The sequence below is a fragment of the Schistocerca cancellata genome, chromosome 9 (assembly GCF_023864275.1).
Source record: "Schistocerca cancellata isolate TAMUIC-IGC-003103 chromosome 9, iqSchCanc2.1, whole genome shotgun sequence".
Classification (NCBI taxonomy): domain Eukaryota; kingdom Metazoa; phylum Arthropoda; class Insecta; order Orthoptera; family Acrididae; genus Schistocerca; species Schistocerca cancellata.
The window spans coordinates 351,057,946-351,067,437 of NC_064634.1; the positions used below are offsets into that span (position 1 = coordinate 351,057,946).

General features: G+C 44.3%; 1 non-coding gene across 1 annotated transcript; it reads right to left on the bottom strand.

The window, feature by feature from the left end:
* Positions 1 to 6,131: 6,131 nt before the first annotated feature.
* Positions 6,132 to 6,206, bottom strand: Trnat-ugu (transfer RNA threonine (anticodon UGU)). Its single transcript has one exon. It is a non-coding gene; the product is annotated as a tRNA-Thr (tRNA).
* Positions 6,207 to 9,492: the final 3,286 nt, after the last annotated feature.

Below are 9,492 nucleotides of genomic sequence, written 5' to 3' on the forward strand. Positions count from 1 at the left end.
TCTGTCCATGGGCGTTCACTTTTCTTATAAATGAGTGGGTTGATTTCGAAACACGTCATGTGATAAAAATGAATTTTATAGATGTCACAAAAAATTATCATAGAGATTTTATCCACTCAGTACATGATTGTGACTCCAGATACTGGAGGGGATAGGGTGGGTAAGTTCCCCCTACGCCTTCCTCCCCATCCTTTGCAGACGCCTATGTTACTAACGTAAAGGATTCAGAACTTTTCTGCCATCACTCCTATTTACTGCTCCTTCCCCGCTTTCGCCTCCAGAACTATCTGTAAAGCAAAGTGTACTAGTCGACAAAATATTATTGCATCTGGAAGTGAGGGTGTTGTGACAGGCTTATAGTGAGCTATTCATGGCATTCCAGGAGAACATGCTTATCCTCTTGATAGGGCATGCACAAGTGTTGAAAGTTTCCTTTAAAAACTCTTTTCGTTTAATTTTGAACAAATACTGGCTTTGATGGTAGATTGTAACTTCGCTGTTGTTTAGCATTGCGTGACTGTGCATCTCCAATTGCGAGAGAAACCCTGTTTTATAATACTTCTAAGAATGTGCAAACTGATTAAATCACGAAATTTACTATTAATCTCTTTTAAGTAAACAAAAAGGTCCCTGTGCAACATTGATCTGCCTAATAATGATTTCATGAAATGGTCCTTGGTGTTAATAATTTTCGTGACACACTGTTCGCGAAATGAAAATACTTTACATTGTAATGTCGTTGCTTCAAAACGGGGTGCTTGCTGCTCTCCGTGCGCCCGCTGCAAATTCCTAACTACAGTGGCTACGGACTTCGTGCAGTGCTCTAGCAACTGAACTACACTGAAGTGACGAACTGGTTGGTTGATTGGTTGGTTTGGGGAAGGAGACCAGACAGCGTGGTCATCGGTCTCATCGGATTAGGGAAGGATTGGGAAGGAAGTCGGCCGTGCCCTTTCAGAGAAACCATCCCGGCATTTGCCTGGAGTGATTTCGGGAAACCACGGAAAACCTAAATCAGGATGGCCGGACGCGGGATTGAACCGTCGTCCTCCCGAGTGCGAGTCCAGTGTCTAACCACTGCGCCACCCCGCTCGGTGACGAACTGGTATAGGCATGCATATTCAAATACAGATATATGTAAACAGGCAGAATACGACGCCTATGTAGGACCAGAAGTATGTGGCGCAGTTGCTAGATCGGTTACAGCTACTAGAATGACAGATTATCAAGACTTAAGTGAGTCTGAGCATGGTGTTACAGTCGGAGCACGAGCGAAGGGACACAGCTTCTCCGAGGTAGCGATGAAGTGGGGATTTTCCCGTACGACCATTTCAAGAGAGCACCTTTAATGTCAGAAATCCGGTAAAACATAAAATCTTCGACATCGCTGTGGCCGGAAAAAGATCCTGCAAGAACGGAACCAACGATGACTGAAGACAATCGTTCAACGTGACGGAAGTGCAACGCTTTCGCAAATTGCTGCAGCTTTCAATGCTGGGCCATCAACAAGTGTCAGCGTGCAAACGATCCAACGAATCTACATCGATATGGGATTTCTGAGCAGAAGGCCTGCTCTTGTACCCTGGATGACTGTACGCCACAAATCTTTACGCCTCGCCTGGGCCCGTCAACACCGACATCGAACTGCTGATGACTGGAAACATGTTGCCTGGTCGGACGAGTCTCTTGAAATTGTATCGAGCGGATGGATCCATGGACCCTGCATGTGAGCAGCTAACTGTTCAAGCTGGTGGAGGCTCTATAATGGTGTGAGGCGTGTGCAGTTGGAGTGATATGGACCCCTGACACATCTGGATAGGACTCTGACAGGTGACACGTACATAAGAATCTGGTCTGGTCACCTGCACCCATTTATGACCATAATGCATTCCGATGCACTTGAGCAATACCAGCAGGACGATGAGACACCCCACACAACTGCTACAGAGTGGCTACTTCGAAGTAGCCAAAATGAGTGACAAATGTGGTTCAAATTTACGATGACAGAGGCGGTGGCAGAGGCAACACCAGTAGTAATTCCTCCTTTTCTACTAACATAGGACGGCGGTTGCCTCTACCACAGTATTAGAAACCTTCATTAAAAATGTCAATCATAGTACACAGGCATCTTTAACTGGAACACAGACAACAAGAGATAAATCATCTGTCGTGTAACACAGAGACAACTCGTTAACTATTTCGTAAAAATTAAACATACAAGTGCTAAAATTCTTCTTTTAGTTTGTTTTATAGGTGCAAGCAATTTAGTAAACAGTTCGAGCTCGTGATACTAGCCAACAGGTAACTATAGACATGCCTTCGAAATATGGTAGCTAGATTCAACAATTTTCACTGACTGACAGTTCGTAGATCAGAAGAATTACATCTGCATTCTGTACCCTTACATTCTACAATCAGTTTGGAATAGTGACAGCCTCAAGTACAGACAGACAGATAGAACTGAAGTAGTACCAGGCAAAAATCTTCATAAATAACACATTTATATACATAACAACGGGCAACCAGGATACTGAGTCAAAACAGCCGCCATACGACTCCAAGTGACGCACACACTAATCGCATGCTCACCGTGATTTCTTGTAAAATCCAGAGCCCATTGGCAAACGCTTGTTTAGAGAGCGTCGAGAGAAGGATGTAACGAAGATTACTCGTAGTCGGAAACCCATGGGTGTCGTCCAACAGGTGCCACCGAGTCCAGTACTTGCAAAGATCAGACCGGACTCGATGCCGTCACCACAATGGTCACAAAGTGCTTGCATCTGCAATAGCGGAGGACACACCGAATACTGTACGTCCTGCCGAAGCTGCTTTTAACGAGCAGTAATCACGGCTGCGACCAACACTCCGCCCCACAGTCAACAAAGGCCAAAGGGGTACGGCGGACGCTTGGCCACAACAACACGCTGCCTCGCTTGCGTTCCTCGCCCCCCCCTGTCACCGTCCACTTTTCTCCACGTCACCGCAGCCCTTAATTATCTTCTCCTCCGACCTGCCCTCAACCGACAACAGTAACGCTCCAAGCGCCCTTGCTACCAGAAGGATTCCAAATCCGCGGGAATTACGCAAAATTAAACGCAGGTACACGGCACATATTCCTTTAACAAACTGTTTTTAAATTACCTGATACACTATGTGATCAGAAGTATACGGACACCCATACTAGGTGCATTGTGCTGCCACCTACTGCCAGGTGTTCCATATCAGAGGCCTCAGTAGTCATTAGACTTCGTGAGAGCAGAATAGGACACTTCGCGGAACTCACGGACTTCAAACGTCGTCAAGTGATCGGGTGTCACTTGTGTCATACGTATGTATGCGAGATTTCCACACTCCTAAACATTCTTAGGTCTACTGTTTCAGATGTGATAGTGAAGTGGAAACGTGGAGGGACACGCACAGCACAAAAGTGTACAGGCCGATCTCGTCTGTTGACCGAGAAACTGCCCACAGCTGGAGAGGGTCGTAATACGAGGTGCATTCAAGTTCTAAGGCCTCCGATTTTTTTTCTCCGGACTGGAAAGAGATAGAAACGTGCGCATTGTTTTAAAATGAGGCCGCGTTCATTGTCAATGCGTCCCAGAGATGGCAGCACCGTACGGCAGATGGAATTTTACCGCCAGCGGCGAGAATGAGAACTGTTTTAAATACTTAAAATGGCGACGTTTTCCTTACTTGAACAGCGTGCAATCATTCGTTTTCTGAATTTGCGTGGTGTGAAACCAATTGAAATTCATCGACAGTTGAAGGAGACATTTGGTGATGGAGTTATGGATGTGTCGAAAGTGCGTTCGTGGGTGCGACAGTTTAATGAAGGCAGAACATCGTGTGACAACAAACCGAAACAACCTCGGGCTCGCACAAGCCGGTCTGACGGCTTGATCGAGAAAGTGGAGAGAATTGTTTTGGGAGATCGCCGAATGACTGTTGAACAGATCGCCTCCAGCGGTTCTGTGGGTTCTGTGCACACAATCCTGCATGACGACCTGAAAATGCGAAAAGTGTCATCCAGGTGGGTGCCACGAATGCTGACGGACGACCACATGGCTGCCCGTGTGTCATGTTGCCAAGAAATGTTGACACGCAATGACAGCATGAATGGGACTTTCTTTTCGTCGGTTGTGACAATGGATGAGACGTGGACGCCATTTTTGAATCCAGAAACAAAGCGCCAGTCAGTTCAATGGAAGCACACAGATTCACTGCCACCAAAAAAATTTCGGGCATCCGCCAGTGCTGAAAAAATGATGGTGTCCATGTTCTGGGACAGCGAGGGCGTAATCCTTACCCATTGCGTTCCAAAGGGCACTACGGTAACAGGTGCATCCTACGAAAATGTTTTGAAGAACAAATTCCTTCCTGCACTGCAACAAAAACGCCCGGGAAGGGCTGCGCGTGTGCTGTTTCACCAAGACAACGCACCCGCACATCGAGCTAACGTTACGCAACAGTTTCTTCGTGATAACAACTTTGAAGCGATTCCTCATGCTCCCTACTAACCTGACCTGGTTCCTAGTGACTTTTGGCTTTTTCCAACAATGAAAGATACTCTCCGTGGCCGCACATTCACCAGCCGTGCTGCTATTGCCTCAGCGATTTTCCAGTGGTCAAAACAGACTCCTAAGGAAGCCTTCGCCGCTGCCATGGAATCATGGCGTCAGCGTTGTGAAAACTGTGTACGTCTGCAGGGCGATTATGTCGAGAAGTAACGCCAGTTTCATCGATTTCGGGTGAGTAATTAATTAGAAAAAAAGTCAGAGGCCTTAGAACTTCAATGCACCTCGTATCTCTTAGGTGGACATCTATCCATGCCATCACACAGGAATTCCAAACTGCATCAGGATCCTCTGAAAGTACTATAACAATTAGGCGGGAGGCGGGAAAACTTCGATTTCATGGTCAAGCGGTTGCTCATAAGCCACACATCACGCCGCTAAAAGTCAAACGACGCCTCGCTTGGTGTAAGGAGGGTAAACATTGAACAGTGGAAAAACGTTGTGTGGAGTGACGAATCACGGTACACAATGTGGCGATCCGGTGTGGGTATGGCGGATAGTCGGTGAATGTCATCTGCCAGCGTCTGTAGTGCCTACAGTAAAATTCGATAACGGTGATGTTATGGTTCGGTCGTGTTTTTCATCGAGGGGTCTTGCACCCCTCGTTGTTTTGCGTGGCACTATCATAGCACAGGCCTCCATTGATGTTTTCAATAAAATGTTCAAACGCGTGTGAAATCTTATGGGACTTAACTGCTAAGGTCATCAGTCCCTAAGCTTACACGCCACTTAATCTAAATTATCCTAAGGACAAACACACACACCAATGCCCGAGGGAGGACTCGAACCTCCGCCGGGACCAGCCGCACAGTCCATGACTGCAGCGCCGTAGACCGCTCGGTTAATCCCTATATTGACGTTTTAAGCATACTATTTCTTCCCATTGTAGAAGAACAATTCGGGGATGGCGACCGCATCTTTCAATACGATCGAGCACCTGTTCATAACGAACGGCCTGTGGTGGAGTGTTTGCATGACAATAACATACCTGTAATGCACTAGCCTGCACAGAGTTCTGACCTGAAGCCAACAGAACACCTTTGGTATGTTTCGGAACGCCGACTTCGTACCAGGTATCACCGACCCACATCGATACCTCTCCTCATTGCAGCACTCCATGAAGAATGGGTTGCCATTTCTCAAAAAAACCTTCCAGTACCTGCCTGCGAGAGTGGAAGCTGTCGTCAAGGGTAAGGGTGGGCCAACATCATATTGAATTCCAGCATTACCGATGGAGGCGCCGCGAACGTGTAAGTCATTTTTAGCTAGGCGTCCGGATACTTTTGATCACATAGTGTATATTATTAACTATACTAAATTCATGTTACAACTCTCACTAACATTAACCGTGACCAACACTGATATCAAACCCTTACTCTCACAAATGTCAGACTAATAATTGATGGTAAATCTTTATGAAGATGGTATCTGTTCCCGAAAGGACATATACCATTGATGACCGTACAGATTCTCTAGAATGAAATGATAATTAAGTCGAAACCATTAGCTGCCGACAGGTGTTGCTGATATACATAAATGGGGACAGCTGAAAACGTGTGCCCCGACCGGGACTCGAACCCGGGATCTCCTGCTTACATGGCAGACGCTCTATCCATCTGAGACACCGAGGGCACAGAGGACTTATCCCTTGAACGCTTCTCATGAGAAAATCTTTAACAAGAAATTTAAAGTTCCCTGATATGGATGCCTCATTCAACAATGGTTCAAAATTACGCGCGTCTGCAGTGCAACTAAATATAAAGTATTACCTTCATCCCTCGAATAATGCTTTTCTGATCTCATTTCATTGTAAATCACTAATCGACCCTTTCTCTTCTGTTTCTCAATATTCAAGCACAAATCATTTTACTTCAACACAGATGCAGTTAAATTTAGGTCTACACTGCCACGAGTCCTCTGCTCGGCGTCTGTGTCACTACTCCTCTAACGATAGAACGCCCGCTCTCTTCGCTTCCTAGCAGCGATGACAAAACACGTACACCTTCCAGCGACACAGGTACTCTGGCCAAAGACTGCGCGCGAATGACAAGTAATTTAAAATTGTCGTTTAGCTTTTGAGACAGCTAAAGTATGTTGAAATTCCAGATATACAAATAACAAACTTCTAATACACCTTTTCTTTTTACTTTCTGTTGCGCCAGCAGCATAGCATACGTCGGTATATGAAGTTATGGAAATGAGGGCTCCAATCCAGCTGCAATACCGTAATATTGCTGCTTGTTTCGAGCAATAATTTCCATAATGTCTTCTTGCAATAGACCTATTTCACTTTCTTGGAACCATTGACAGTGCGATGCGTATTCCTTAGTCACCGCTATGCTGCAATGTCACCGCGCGTTTCCGATAACGGCCACAATAGGCCAAGGGCAGTAATATTGTTCTCGGGTAATAGTTGCAGACAACACAATATTGTCGTAAGCATATGAACGACCTATATAATGATCTTTAGTAGTCGAATGCTTCTTACATTAACCAGAATCAGGCACAATATTAATGTAGCATGTTTGCTCAATCATATGTATTGAGACTGTGAAATTACAACAGTCCCGCACTGACATAATATGCTTTTATGAAGATATAATCTTGAAAAATTGTAAGTGAATGATGTTTAAAGTTAAGCACGGTTGTGGGCACCGTTGCAATTATGTGACGGGTAACCACAATGACTCTGCGAGACTTCGTTGGCGTGTAACGTTGTAACCAGAGTGAGTGCTTACACGTTGTGCGTTACGCATTACGCGATCGTTATACCTTTTGAAGCAGATAAAGGGAACTAACTGTCCAGGGGACAGTTATTTGCACGGAGTGACCCTTGCATGGAGCTTTTCACAGCTATAGGCACACCAAAAAGTCTAGGACCTGCTCGTGCGAGCTGGCTCGCGCTCACACCACAGCAGTGAGCGAACGTAGATCGCTTTATGGTGGTCCATTAACGTGTTTCATGTCAGATTTATTTTTGAGATTGTTGCATTGATGAAAATGACACTGAAATTCAACTTAATGAGAACTAACAATGAAATTCAACACCACTTTAATATTTTAATGACGCAAAGAACGGGGGGCAGCTAAGTTGGATACGTGGTATTTCGTGCGATTGTTGGAGCGTTATGATGACTGACGTTATAGCACGAAATTTAAACTGACAATTGTATATTTTGTTACCATCATCACCGTGTCCCCCTATCCAACAACTGGCCGGGTTGGGCTATCGATGGTACTTCGCCACTTTACTCTGTCTTTCCATCATTCTTCTTCCACAATTTGGTTCCATAGCAGGTTTCTCCTCCTTAAACTCTTCTTTAATGTATCAATCCATCTTGTTCTCAGTCTTCCTCTAGGCCTCTTGCCCTCAATCTTCAACTCCATCATTCTTCTTGATGTTCTTCCCTCTCAAATCCTCTTCACATGCCCGAACCATTTTAATATATTCTTTTCAATTTTCTCAGTCTTCTCCATTCCAATTTCCTTCCTAACATCGTCATTTTTCACTCTGTCTCTCCTCGTCTTCCCTTTCATACTACTCAGAAACTACGTTTCACGGGACTATGTCCTACTCTCCTCTCTTCTAGCCATAGTCCAAGTCTCTGAGCCGTAGATTAGTATGGGTGTGAAGTAAGTCTTGTATAGCACCAGCTTGCACCTCATTGGCACTTTCCTTCCCCACACCAATCCCCTTACACAGTGGTAAAATATACTACTCTGTTGTGTTCTTTTGTTAATTTCTGTCTCCAAACGAGCATTCCCCATTAACGTACTTCCAAAATATTTAAAGTTATCCACTATTTCAATATCCCGTCCTTTAATATGAATTTGCTCATTGTCCTCTCTGTCCCCTCTGGTTACCACCATGGTATTCCTTTTCTGCACACTAAATTTCATTCCACATTTCTCGACCTTATTACTTAGGATGTCTATTTGTTTTTGTACCTCCTTACTGCTTGTTTCCGACACTACAATATCATCAGTAAATAGTAACAGCTTCATCCATCTTCCTCTATGGACTTCTTTCGTCTCTTTGACTATTTCATCCACCACCATTATAAATAGTAGTGTGGATATCACACTTCCTTGTCTTAATCCCGTAACATTCTTAAACCATTCAGTTCTTCCATCTGATGTCTGCACACAACTACAGCTTTTTTCATACATTGCCTGGATGACTTCAAAAGTTTGCTTTCCAACTCCCTTTCTTTTCAACATTGCCCGTACCTTTTCCCTGGGAACGCTGTCATATGCTTTCACTAGGTCGAGAAATGACATCACCATATCTTTCCCATACTCCCAATATTTTTCCATCAACTGTCTCATACTAAAGATTAGGTCCACTGTCGACCTATGATGACGAAAGCTATACTGCTCCTCTTCTAACTGCCCTTCCACTTTTTCTCTCACTCTTCTTTCCAGTATCCTCTCCATTATTTTTGGTACTTGGGATATGAGTGTGATCCCTCGATAGTTGTCACGTACTTTCCTGTCACCCTCCTTGAAAACTGGGATTATTATTCCCTTTCCCCATTCTTCAGGTACACATTTTTGGGTCCAAATGCATCTTATTTGTCTATATAGCCACTGTAGCCCGTTACCGTTTCATTTAAACGTTAAACATAAAACACAAAATGTTAATGAATTATACTTATTTTGCTTTTCATTAAAGGATCAGTATCTGATACCACCTTTCGCGTAATGCTAATTCGGAGATCGGCTCTTAAGCTGAAGTCTATCAGAGAGCTTCTGTTGGTGGATTTCGTTCTCTCCATTGCGTAACAAACGGATGTACATGTAAGTAAATATAGACGTGACTGTAGTTTCAGACTTGTGAAGTCGTGAAAATTTATATTGATGAAACAGAAGTCTATGGGACTAATTTTGCTATGAAACTAATCACTCAAATGTCACA